The sequence below is a fragment of the Staurois parvus genome, unplaced genomic scaffold (assembly GCF_062004578.1).
Source record: "Staurois parvus isolate SC_StPar_1 unplaced genomic scaffold, SC_StPar_1.0 ptg000091l, whole genome shotgun sequence".
Lineage (NCBI taxonomy): Eukaryota > Metazoa > Chordata > Amphibia > Anura > Ranidae > Staurois > Staurois parvus.
The window spans coordinates 3,836,859-3,850,135 of NW_028317887.1; positions in this window are offsets into that span (position 1 = coordinate 3,836,859).

Below are 13,277 nucleotides of genomic sequence, written 5' to 3' on the forward strand. Positions count from 1 at the left end.
CATCTTCTGGGAGGATAGCAACTTTCAGCAATGCCCCTACATGTGGAAGGCTCCGGGACACATGTTTGTAGCAGCCTTGCTGCAATCAGGAACAGAAGCACCCTCCCACATCTTGCTGGCTGTCTGTGTCTTTCCTTCCCATGCAGAAAGATGTGTGTTGTGGGACCAAGCATGTCCAGGACCAGTCAGGATGACAAAGTAGCTGCAGGAGAGCTGAGCAGAGCCCCTCTGGGCAGATGGTATGCTGTAGGATCTGGTTACATCTCCACTGTCAGCCTGTCTTCTCCCATGTGGCTGGACTTGGACTAGTCTGGGCAGAGCTTCCTCCTTATGCTATATGCACAGGGAGGAGGGGCAGAGCCCAACAAACACACTGAACCTAATAAAAATCTATGGTCACAGTATACATTTTAATTACATGAGTACTATAATGGCAATACAATAGTTATTTTTATTTTATTTTTTATTTTATCTTATTTGACAGACCTTTCATGTTGTGAGTCCTGCCTGGCTGCTGGCCATCTTTTTTCACAACGTCCTGCCTTCCCTACATGCTTTGCAGCTTCTCTTCTCTTCCCTCATGCTTTGCTGTTTACCTTCAATTTCGAAGGACAAAAGATTCCATGGTGCCTTGCTGCCTGCAAGCAGTGATTCCTGTACTGACCTGTACTAAATTAATATATGATTCAAAATTTTGACCATTTAAAAACATTTTCATATGTTCTAACCCTCCCCCCAACTACTAAGAGTGTTTTTGGTGTCTTCATTGATTACATTTTCTATAGCTACTGTTGGTAACTACATATATCCTGTCATGGATCATCAATGCCTGTGACTGAACAAAAGGAGTATCAAAACATTTTAAAGTCAACCTGGGCTTTTCTCTCCTATCAGATCCTTGTGTACTGTGCAATGTAGTAAAGCTTAATTTGCTTACAGTGTTGTCACTTCTCCTCCCATGATGAATCATACCATGGAGAGAACTAGGGGGGGCGGGGGGTTAATGTAAAGACTGTCTGAGATACTATTTTAGGGGAGTGAAGTAGAGATCCCATTGTAGCACTGTCCAGGGGCCTCCTGCTTCAGTCTATAACTGCCCCACAGCCCATGCAAACCTAAACTATCTGCTAACATGTACAGATGGTGGGCTAGATATCCTCCACTACACCATCCCCCTAGTCCATAGTAGCACAAACATGTAAGAGGTCAGGAGTACTCACGTTGCAAGGCCTTGCATTACATCTGTGGTTTGTGGTTAGTGCTCTGAGAGTTCAGCCAAACACCTGAGGCCCGTGTAACACTGGGGTCTGCTCTTCACAGCCAAGAGGGCCACCTCTTTCCCTAACCACCACCATTTCTGACCAAAAGAGGTTTACTGTGCACTTTACATTCAGTTTCCTGTCCACTTGCACCCATGTAGTATGTTATGAGTCCCACCTGCCCAGCAGCCTGTGTCATAACTATATACTGGCCCACCTTACACACTTTCAGTCAGGTATTCAGGCATCCTTTTCGAATAGCGCCACTTTAACCAGAAGCAAATTCCATCTTCTATAGCTTTGCAATGAAAAAAATACAAAGTCCAAACATTGGTAAGACAATAAAGGCACTTCTGATTTCAATCCTGTAAGTCCATATCTTCTGGCACAGTGTGAAGTCCTTGTTCCATTTATGTCAGTGCTAGGGATCTGCTATCTAAAGGCCCATAGCTAGAGCATCCCATGAGGTACCGTAACTGAACAGGATTCCACTTGACTCTCTGCTATATCTCTCCTCAGTCGAGTACAGTTCTCTCCATGCTTGAAGACTCCACTCACTCTACATATGAGGTTCTGCCAGAATAGCAGAAACATCAGATCACATCCTGTAAAGGAGGGACCCTATAGCTAGGGAATACGTTAACCCCTTCCCATTCCAAGACCATACAATATTTTAACAGCACTGATTTACCAGGAAACACTCTAATATACACTGCATAGGCAAACAAAGCAATAACGTATAAAAACAGTGCAACAACCAAACACACTTTATACAGGAGCATATAAGAACAGAAAACCTCAAGACACATGAGCAGCAAAATAAAATATCCATATCCTTAGACATGCCATTTGTTACGAATCAAAATTCGGACAACATTTTCATTATTCCAAGATTTGGATATATCCAAATTTCTGAATTACAACAGTAACAAAATTTAATGAATCCGAAATAACAAAACAAAATTTTGTCCGAAATAAATTATCGGAATTCAAATCAAATTTGGAAAGATTTCAAATGTGAAAGCGAAATTGAAAACAAATACGAAATGTATACACATTGCTGACTGTTGATGATTTCCTTCTAACACTGTGTGTATTAGAATAAAGCTGTTTTCCAAAATTTTAATTTTGAAAAAAATGGGAAAAAATAAAACTGAATAGAACAGAAAATAAAGGAATAGAATAAAATAGTAAAAATATAGCCATCTTCCGAAATTCTAATTTCAAATAGAATAGAACCAGCTATTCTTCACAATGAAGTTGAAATTCCAATATTTTTTATTTGAATTTGAATACTTCAATTCCATTGGAATAATTTTAATGCAGTCAAAAATTAATAAAATGGAACAAAACTAAATTAAACAAATACTTTTACAAAATGAAATTAGTAACTTATCGGATTGATTTGAAACGAAAAATTTTTCGTTCTGCACATGTATACACATCATTAGTCCCATAGATATAGTAACCTGGGTCAGGAGCATCGTCCTAATGTCTAGTCCAGGGATGCTGATGTCTGAGATGCAAAAGAAAATCATCCTCTCCACACTAGAATGATTGTGTCCCTTAATCTGTGGCACCCCAGGCTCATCTCACAGAAATCTCTTGTGAATGCACTGGTCCAGCCACCTGAGGCCTGACTATGTACTAGCCCATCTTGCACAGTACTACTCCGGTATTCAGGAATTCCCTTTGAATAGTACCACTCCAGCCAGAAGCAAAGTCCACCTTCTTTTTATGTGGCAATAAAAGAATACAACTTACAAACATTGGCAAGGCAATAATGGCACTGCTGATTGCTGTCCAGTAAACTCATATCTTCTGGTACAGTGTTAAGTCCTTGTTCTCCTTTGTTCAGTGCTGTAGATCTGATAGCTGTAGATCTGATATTTCAAGGTCCATAGCTAGAGAAGCCAATTTGTGGGAACCCATCTGCTACATCTCTCTTCAATAGGGTACACAGATCTCTCCTTGCTCCTAGACTCCAGTTCTGCCAGATGGCCAGGAATGATAGGTCACATCCTGTAAAGAGATAGAGAATAAGAACCTTTTCCTAAAGCCTGGAGTGGATTTATTTTGTTCCCTTGTGGGACTATTCTTGGACATGAGCTTGTGCCCAGGGGAATGAGAAGGACCAAGTCTGGAACTTAGTGACTATGGGTTGGATTGGAGAGCCCGTGCTCAGGTTAGACCAGGCTGAGTTGCTCATGAGGTGTCTCAGAGGGGCAAAGACTATGACTGGAGGTTTCCATTTGAAAAAAGAGTGGGACCCATGCTAAGTAGGCTTGGTATGCCCATGAATCTCCTAAACCAACAAGGAAAGAGTTAAAGCTCATCACATGTAGTCCTGTTCTTTTACACTATTTGTATATGCTAGGCCCAGACGCCGGCAGGCCGCACATTTGCGTTCAGCCGGCATGAATAGGTTAAAGTGGAACATCATTCAATTCAATTCAATCAAAATTGACTATTTTGAATCCTTATATTACTAGCATTAGTAAATTGATATGAAAGTATAATATATTAACTTGTTTTAAAAGTTTTTTTTTCTTACATATCTTTAGTTACTTCCTAGTTTCCATGCCTAGGGAAATTATGCCATACATTCCAGGAGTCTTTGGGAGGAGAGGAGGGGTTTTCTCAGCTAAGCACACCCTCATGCCTGAGCTAAGGGCAGGTGGATACCAGGAAGTAAATGCTACATGAATCATCTGCTCTTACTCAAGATGAGCATGGCCAGAAATGCTATAGGGTGTTTTCTAAGAGATTTCTCAGCAAAATAAAGTGTGGAGACGTGAATGAATGGATGAATGCTTTGAATATTAAAAATAAATTAAATAGCTCTTTTGGTTTGTGGTGCTCAGATACAGCATAGTTCCACTTTAAGTCTATACCCATAGCTACTCAAACGCCAGTCAGATCTATCAAGACAATCTATACTTTACCAGTCCACACCCATTTTAAGTATTATATCTTCTAATATAATCTAATTTTGTTTAAAAGTTATATAACACAGCTGAATAAATGGAAAAATTCCAAAAAGTGCTGACCAAGAGAAAAAAAAATCGCATGTTCTGCCAAGAAGCAGGATAGCGGACAACTTAAGGTTTTGTATACCAGTCTTTGTACAAGTACAGAAGCCATTATCCATCTGATTACTTGCTGCCTCTACAGTTTCATGGCTGTATAGGCCCAAAAACCCATTTCTGCTTTCAGCAGCAGAGGAAATAGTTCAGTACAAATTGCTTCCTGCTGAGAGCTAAACAATTTTCCTAATGTAACTTGGTGCTGGGCCAAACCAAAACCTTTCTACACAAATAAACCTCATACCCTTTATATTTTTCATACTCACTTTTTCAAAAGGATTCAGATATAATTAAAAATAAAGGACTTTCTCCGGAAATAAAACAGACTTCTAAATAAATATATTAATGAACTCCAAAATAAATATACTGTGACAGTTTAATAGATGGCACAATGCACACTGGTATAACGCAGCCTGTGATAAAGTTAACTTCACTAAATACCTTTTAAGGAAGGGGGGAGCAAAGATAAGACATGTCACTGACTTTCTTTCATTCCTCTTGCTTTTATTTGTATGTTTTTTTCCTTAAAACACTACAAGTACAGAAAGTTACCTGTTGATCTGCCAAATACCAGTGAGCATGAACCTGCTGAGCTGACAACCCTGTCTCTGCTGCATTGAAATCCTAAGCAGTGTTGTCAGCCTTGCCCAGTTCTCCCCTGCCGGAGTACAGAACACCCCTCTCTCTTCATCTCCAGAACATCAGGAACATTCCATAGAAACCGGTCCATCTTAGCACGTCTGTCAAGGTAATGGGTATATAGACCTTTTTATTTTGCATATCTTTCTCATTTTAATAGCACTGACATATTTCACAGCACTTTACTGTGTGCACTGAAATAATCACATTAATCCTTATGTAAAGCCCTGGCCTCGTTAGGCTAAATTTAGTTTTTGGCTAAAGTTTGGGGCTAAGGCAGAGCTACTGGGGAGTGGAGGCTGGAGAGTCCCAGACCCTGAATTCTACAAATAGACTGTTTGTTCCCTTGCTTTTCCTCTCTGATCTCTGCCTGTTGCTCTGCATATATGTAAAAAAAACCGAGCTGTTGCCTAAGCTAGGTGTCAACCTGCTCTGATTCTAACTGTCCCGCAAACTGGATTTTCTTTTTTTTTCTTATTCTCAACAGCTTGCTGAACTTTGTTAAAGTTTGCTGGCAGTCACCAATATCCAAGAACAAGTACAGAACTGAGCATGTGTTTATAATGGATCATGCAACTTTCACATCACTCTGGATATGCAGAGGGGATCATCTGCCCTTGGTACAGACTGCTGAACTTGTCAGACAATATCTTTCTATCTGCATTCAGCTCCAGTCCTTCCGCAATATTGATTTGTACTTATTGCACTGTTCACTTTTTGACCACTAAGTAGCAACAAAGTAGTTAAAAACAAAGCTATTGACTTTATGTTTTATACCTTAATACTGTACAAAGTGAAGCTCTGTTAAATGTATTGGAGGATCATTTCTGAGAAAATGATGCTTCCAAACCAAACTGTAATGAGTATGTTGTTTGCTGTTATGTTCTCTTGCAGGTGAGCAACTATGAGAACATGGTCCTTTGAGAGAAAGTGTGGCTCACTATTTTTTAAGGCATTGGTTTATTGATTGCCTATAGATAGCAAGTGGTAGGGACTTCTCTCAAGTGATCTGCTGATGGTATATTACTCTTTTTGTAAGAGTACCTGTAACGGTATTACCAAACGTTGCCTAGTGACAGCCTCAATTGTAATGTGACTAATATTACCACTCCAAAGTTTTCTTCATATGGAATGCCATATGTATTGTTGTATTTTCTAGCTGTTATTGCTTCTCCTGTTTATCCTACCTATCCACTGTAAAGCAGGATACTCTGCTCTTGAGAGCAAGAGCCTTCTGGTGGTTTTCCTGGCCCATGAGATTGGAACCAGTTTTTAAGGGGGGGGGGGGGTGCGGAGTAGTGCCCTGACCTAGTTAGGTAAAATGTCTCTGCTGTACTGAGCGGAGCAGCAATCTGTTATCTAGGTTTTGTCAGGTTTCTCTAAGCTTGGAGGGTTGGTTGCTCCACAGATAGAGTAGGAGGACCAGCCAATAAGTTATGAATATTTATCTGACCTCATCCAAACTCCAGGAGAGCACAGAGAATTTGGGTGAGGGAGGAGATAAATGTTTGAGAGGCTTACTCAGAATGTCTTGTACTAGGGATGCCACCCCTGGGATGCAGCCTGTGTACTGGAGAACTGATATTAAGCCCGATCATGGCTGAGGGCCTGAAGGAATCCAGATTGAAAGATATTTGCTGGAGAACATTGCCTACGGAAGCTGACCTAGGGATCCTTTTATCACAGAAGAATGTTGGATGAAAGATAGTGGGTGACAGCTGTTCTTGGACATTGTGAGTAGGACTCTTGCCTAAGACTGCAAGTGTGCATGTGCTTTAGGGGTTGAATGCAAGAGGTTGCTGCAAAGACTGCGACTGCTCATATAGAGTCTCAGATTAACTGGCTCTCCCCTCTACCTTCAACAAAGACTGCTGCTAGAGTATTTGTGATTAAGAGACTGTCCTCCTGTGTCTGTTTGCATTTTGGAGTATCCTGCACCCCATCTTTCATTTTGATTGCTTCCATAAATCTGCAAAAAGACATCCCCTGTACTGAACTTGTGTTGTCGATGAGTGTGGAACTGGTGTATGGGCCTTGAAGCCTCAGAACAAGTAAGTGAGAGCCGGATCATATTCAGTGGCTCCTTTGGGAGGGTCTACATTTACACATAAAGGAATATACAAATCTACTGTATTCACCTACCACAGTCATACAAACACTGAATATGGATTTCTAACTGCATAAAACCTGCAAGTATGTGTTAAAACCCAAAACACAAGCAAAATCCAAACAAAGGACCACAGTGGTGCAATGCCACAGGTGTGAGAGCTGCCATCAGTATTATTATTATACAGTGTTTATATAGCGCCAAAGGGTTTGCTCAGCGCTGTACATTAGCGAGGGGAACATGAGACAATACTGTACAATACAATACACGAGGGGTTCGAGGGCCCTGCTCCTTTGAGCGTAACTTGTTTATTAACGAAGCAGGCCCTGGAGCTGTCTGTCTGATCTTGAATTCACTCTCCGAACTGGAACAAGCATGCAGCCATTGAAGTTTAATGTTGCATTCACACAAGGGTGTTTTGAACGCTCTGCTAAAATGATAAGTGGTTAGCAATTCTGCCTGGCAGTAATAGGGTTCTTGGTTTGAATCTCAACCATGGCACCACCTGCCTGGAGTTTGCATGTTCTCCCTGTGCCCGCATGGGTTTTCTCCTGGTACTCCGGTTTCCTCCTACACTCCAAAGACATGCTGGTAGGTTAATTGGCTCCCGGCTAAATTGGCCCTAGTATGTGTATGTATGAATTGGAGTTAGGGACATTAGATTGTACACCCCTTGAGGGTTAAGGACTGATGTGAATCTACAATATATATGTAAAGCGCTGTGTAAATTGACGACACTATATAAGTACCAGAAATTAAAAATAACTAAATAAATACATAAATAAATAAATAGTGGAATCACATGTTCAGGTGCCATTCATTTTAATGGCAGCAGAAAACGTGGTGCGGCTCTGCTGCAATTGCATCATGTCAACCAAAAGCAGTTCCTACACGCAATGCGGTTTGCTGCGATTGCAGCACGAGTTATTGCATTACAATCATGGCAGAACCGCACCATGTTTTCAGGTGCCTTTAATATGAATGCTGTTCCACGATTTGCCATTTTAGCAGAGCATTTTGAAATTGCAGGCAGAATCAAGGTGATTATGCCTGCGATTCAAAATGCCCATGTGTGAATGCAGCCTTAGATAAAGTCTGAAAACTCATCTACATGCTCGGATGTTGAGTGTCAGCGATTCAAAAGGTAGTGCACAGGATCAGATTTCTGCATAGCCACTCTAGACTAAGAAGGCAGAGCTACCAGAAGTGGCACTTACATTTATACACTTGACTGTCAGTAACATAAAAATATGGGAACCTAAACACTGTAGACAGCCGTACTGCCAGCCAGCAAAATACACCCAGGTCATTACTATTGCTTTCCTGGGCAGTTTATGCATTTTTATTGTTGAAATGCTATGTGCTTAACAGGGGCGGACTGACAACTCATGGGGCCCCCAGGCAATAGGGGATCATGGAGCCCCTGTGTCCTTGCCCAAACTCAAAAAGCCTATGAAAAAGGTACCAGGGGTATCTCAGGGGGCCCCCTACTGACCCCGGGCCCTCGGGCAGTGTCCAAGTTTCCAAATGGTCAGTCCGCCCCTGGTGCTTACAGTTTACCAACTCTCGGCCTGCAAACGTCAACTCAAACTTCCAGCAGACTATGGTGACAGTTTACCCTATACTGTAGGTTCTAAATATACCGAGATTCTGTCTGTAGCACTCCTACCCCTGGATGGATGAGGAGGACCCCCAGATGGCTCAGTGGGTCAACATTTCATCCCTAAGGGCAAAAAAGACATCAGACAACAATATTACGCTGACATTTATTTGTATTAACAATATATACATGAAATATTCATCAACATATAACCCTTTCTGAGGTCTAAAATGTATTATTATATAATTGTAGCATCACCCCCAAGCGCCACTTGTATTTTTGCCCAGGTTTCCCCTTCTTTGCTCCGCAGCCAGGCACAAGGTATTTTCCACAGCTAGTTATATACACTCTTTCGTGCATTGTCTTCAATGACCAGTCTAGGTAATGTTTGTTTTTGTAGTTTTATTGTAGAACTGGGGATAGGGATGGGGAATTATAGTAGGATACCCCAAAATTAAAACTATAAACACTAAGGACATCTAGCTGATCTCTTATTGAGCACTTTTGAAGTCTTAGCTGAAGCAGATAGCAGACTTCCTATTACTTTGTAGCAGCAGGTAGTTTAGGAGTGAGCAAAGTCCCTTTTTTACAGTAGTAGTAGCAGGGGCGGGCTGACCATTCGGATACTCGGGCACTGCCCGAGGGCCCAGGGTCAGTAGGAGGCCCCATATGAGATTCCCCTAATACCTTTCATAGGGTTTTTTGGGTGTGCTTTGAGTGTGGGTGAGGACACAGGGGCCCCATGATCCCTATTGCCTGGGGGCTCCATGAGTTGTCAGTCCGCCCCTGAGTAGTAGTTACAGGGCTGAGCTCCTCAGGTATAAGCCAGTTACAACAGACTGCGACAGCCCAAAGGTAACTTAGCTGAGCAAAGTCCTTTGCAGTAGCAACAATTGGACAAGCTCTTTAAAACACTAGCCAGTGTTCCCTTTCCTATTCAGACCTTGCTGACTATCAAGCACCAGCGGAGGTAGCAAGCACACAGAGTCCCCAAGATCTCTGTGTCGGTACTCATAAGTTCAAGGACAGAATGGTTGCATCCTTCCAATCTTCCAAGCGAAACCCTCCAGTGATAACAGACAGAGCTTTGGCAGACAGCTCCCCTCAGTCACTTTACTGTAGAACCAGGATCACTCTCTCTAGCTTCAGGCCCTAAAGTTGACCCACCTGAGACCGCATGGCAGCCAGTGCCAGTTGAGGCAAGCCTGCCTCCAGCCTAGCTTGGTGCAATCCTCTCCTGGAAAGATGTTGAACCCATGGGCTCACAGAACATACACACCACTCCCGGCATGCAGTGGGACTGCCCTCCCTTGCAATTGGCCAGGACCATACCCATATTCATGCTGCTCATTTGCAGTTCCCTCCCAGGTTATAGAATGTTCTCATAGCTTCCTGAATGCAGGCAGAACTCAAGGCAAACTCAGCAGCACAGAGCATCATGAGCAGACCTGACTAATCCATCACAGCATTCTCTTAAGCAGAGAACCCAACTAGATTTTCCTAATAGAGGAAGGGACACATGTGGCATGGGGACTAGGTGGAATCTGAGAGAGGTTGCGGGCTGCTTGATGGTGTATGCAAAGCCTGACTTTCATTCCAGGGGAAGTCTGGAGCTGTAAAGGTGAGAGTGTCTTTCTCTCTGGGGGGTGACTGGGGGGTGGCTGGTGTATGGAGGGTGGTGGTAGTGGAAGGATTTCTCGGGTGGGGGCGGTGGGTCGGGCAGGGGGGGGGGTGTTGGTTGGTGTCAGGCTCTCTCCGCCAGGGGGGGATGTGCGGGCAAATTTTGCATGGCCTAGAGCAGCACAAAACCTAAATACACCACTGGTTACAGTGATACTCAGATACTGACCTATGTTTCTCTGTAACACATACTTATATGCAGTATATCATAAATTATATGATAACATACTTGGTTCTTTAAAATATATCAGCCATAAACATCATAGTACCTTTTTTTACATATTCCTATTTTATCTTGTTCATTATATTAATTTTCAAAAAACAAATCTACATATAGCGTCCAAAAGATATTAAAATCAGATTTTTCTCTGGTGAAGATAATGCTGCATTTGCCAAGGTCCCTGCACATGGCCGCAGTGAGGTACATTTCTGTGGGGGGATGGAATGAATGTCAAAAAACAAAGTTGTGACATTATATGGAGGGCAAGATAAAAAAAAAAATCCAGGACATACTAATCTTAGCACAAGTATTCAAACTGAATGCTAAAAAATTATATATATATGAATATTAAAATAAATATTAATCTCATATCCCCACTAATTCATTATATAGCCTCAAAATACATATGAAATTCATGTATAATAATATATAACAGGGAACAAAATATTAACCCAGTATAGTGGACAAAACAAACACAGTGATAACACAAAAATAAGGTCCAGTGGTACAAAAATAAATAAATAAATAATGTCCAGTGATGAAAAAAGTCCCGTGTTAAAAATCATACGATGTTAACAACCATAAACAGTGCTCGCAATGCGCCCCCTCTTGGATGTGCACTCACCCAATTTACCTTTAACCACTTCCTGTCCGGACACTTTTACCCCCTTCCTGTCCAGGGCAATTTTCAGCTTTCAGCGCTATCACACTTTGAATGACAATTACGCGGTCATGCAATACTGTACCCATATGAATTTTTACAATTTTTTTGAGACAGATAAAGCTTTATTTTGGTGGTATTTATTCACCGCTGGGATTTTAATTTTTTTTGCTATGTAAATGAAAATGTCCAAAAATTTTGAAAAAAAGGGTTTTTCTTATAAAATTTTGCAAATAAATAATCTTTCATCATAAATCTTGACCAAAATGTATTCCGTTATAGTTTTAGAAAAAAAAATAAGCCAAATTAGTTTATAACCAAAAATTATAATTTTTAAACTTTTTTTTACATTTTTTATTTTATTTTTTTATATTATTATTTATGGTTTTTTTTTTTTTTGTTTTTTTTTTTACATACTGTCACCCTAGCAGTACACTGTCACCATGGTGACACTGTACTACTTGTGGGGGGTGATGAAGATTTTTTTTATTTTTTTTTTTACAGTGATTGCTTTTACACCCATACAGGATGTAAAAGCAATCATCTCTCTTTCTCTCTGTCTGCATTCTTGCAGCCATTGAGAAATACAGAGTGAGCTGTGATTGGTCACACCCTGTCACATGGTACAAGGCTGTTGTGAATAGCCTTGTACCATGTGACCTCTGTGATCATTCACAGATTTCACACATAGTAAGCAATGATGTCACAAGTGACATCTTGCTTACTACTTTGCATGTGATCACTGATTGGCCAATCAGTGATCACATGATCGGGACCGAGGTCCCGTCCGACGATCAGTGTTTCAATGTGTCCGGAGGACACAGTGGGCACCGGATCGCGGTGCTGCGCGCTCCCAGGGAGCGCGTACAGCTACAAAAGGCGGGTGCCGTTTATGAACGTCAACCCGCCCCTGGACTGCCACCGCCCTGCTGTTTATAAACAGCAGGTGGACGGCAAGTGGTTAATATAGAGTAAAGAAGAGGGATTTCTCTGGTGTATACTCCAGAATTAGCTCACTCAATGAACAAATGCCAGGGTTGTTCAAGTATCCACTTCATTAATACTTCATACTCCACCATATCATGAACAGAGAAGAACAAAAACCCACTCCAATGGTGTATTACCCAAGATAAATCACTTTATTGCTCCAAGTATTGCACTTACAATGTATAAAATCAAAACAAGCCCATATTGCAAGTATTTGTGATCAGCAGAAACTGCTTGGTGGCCTCTACTGCTCTACTGTGCAGCCCTGCTGGTCACCATGTGCATCGTCCGACACCTCCTGAGACAGCGGAGACCCCGGGGCCTCCCACCCGCACCCACCGGACTGCCCCTCATTGGGAACATCCTGAGCCTCAACCCCACCGAGCCCCGTCTACCTGACCCGGCTCAGCCACAGACACGGGGAGCTAATGATTCCCTGGACCCCAGTGGAATTACAGTTGCAGAGGAGTCTCATATCCAGAGGACGGAGTCTTTTCCCATGCTGTCTGTCTGGTCCATCTAAAGGGGACTTCTTGCATATTCTTGGTTAATATACAGTTCAACACATTGTGCTGGTGAGTGCTCATTTTTATCAATCTCCCGCATGGAGTCACATGGAATAAACTGACACCACCTGTGCAATAGGACCTGTTTGCAACACTGTATTCTGCCCGGTGTATGTCAGACCTTCACCACCTTATGAACACTTTTTGCGTTAAGACTTTCACAGCTACACTTATTTTATTGCGCCATTCATAGCGCTTCATCCACTTATATTTGCTATCACTAATATCTATTATTGATTTATTATCACCATAATTAATAATTATTATGTATTATTTATATTTTTTTAGTCCTACACTGTGTCATTTTTTTAGCGCTGCACTGATTTCTGTCTGAATTTAAAAACAATAACCTGAGAATTGGAAAGCATAGCTTACTTATTTTCATTGTTTTGCACCTACTTTACTTCTTTATGCAGTTTTCAGCAATGTTTTGTAAAGTATCCTATGGAAAAAAATGTCTCCTACCTTTGAG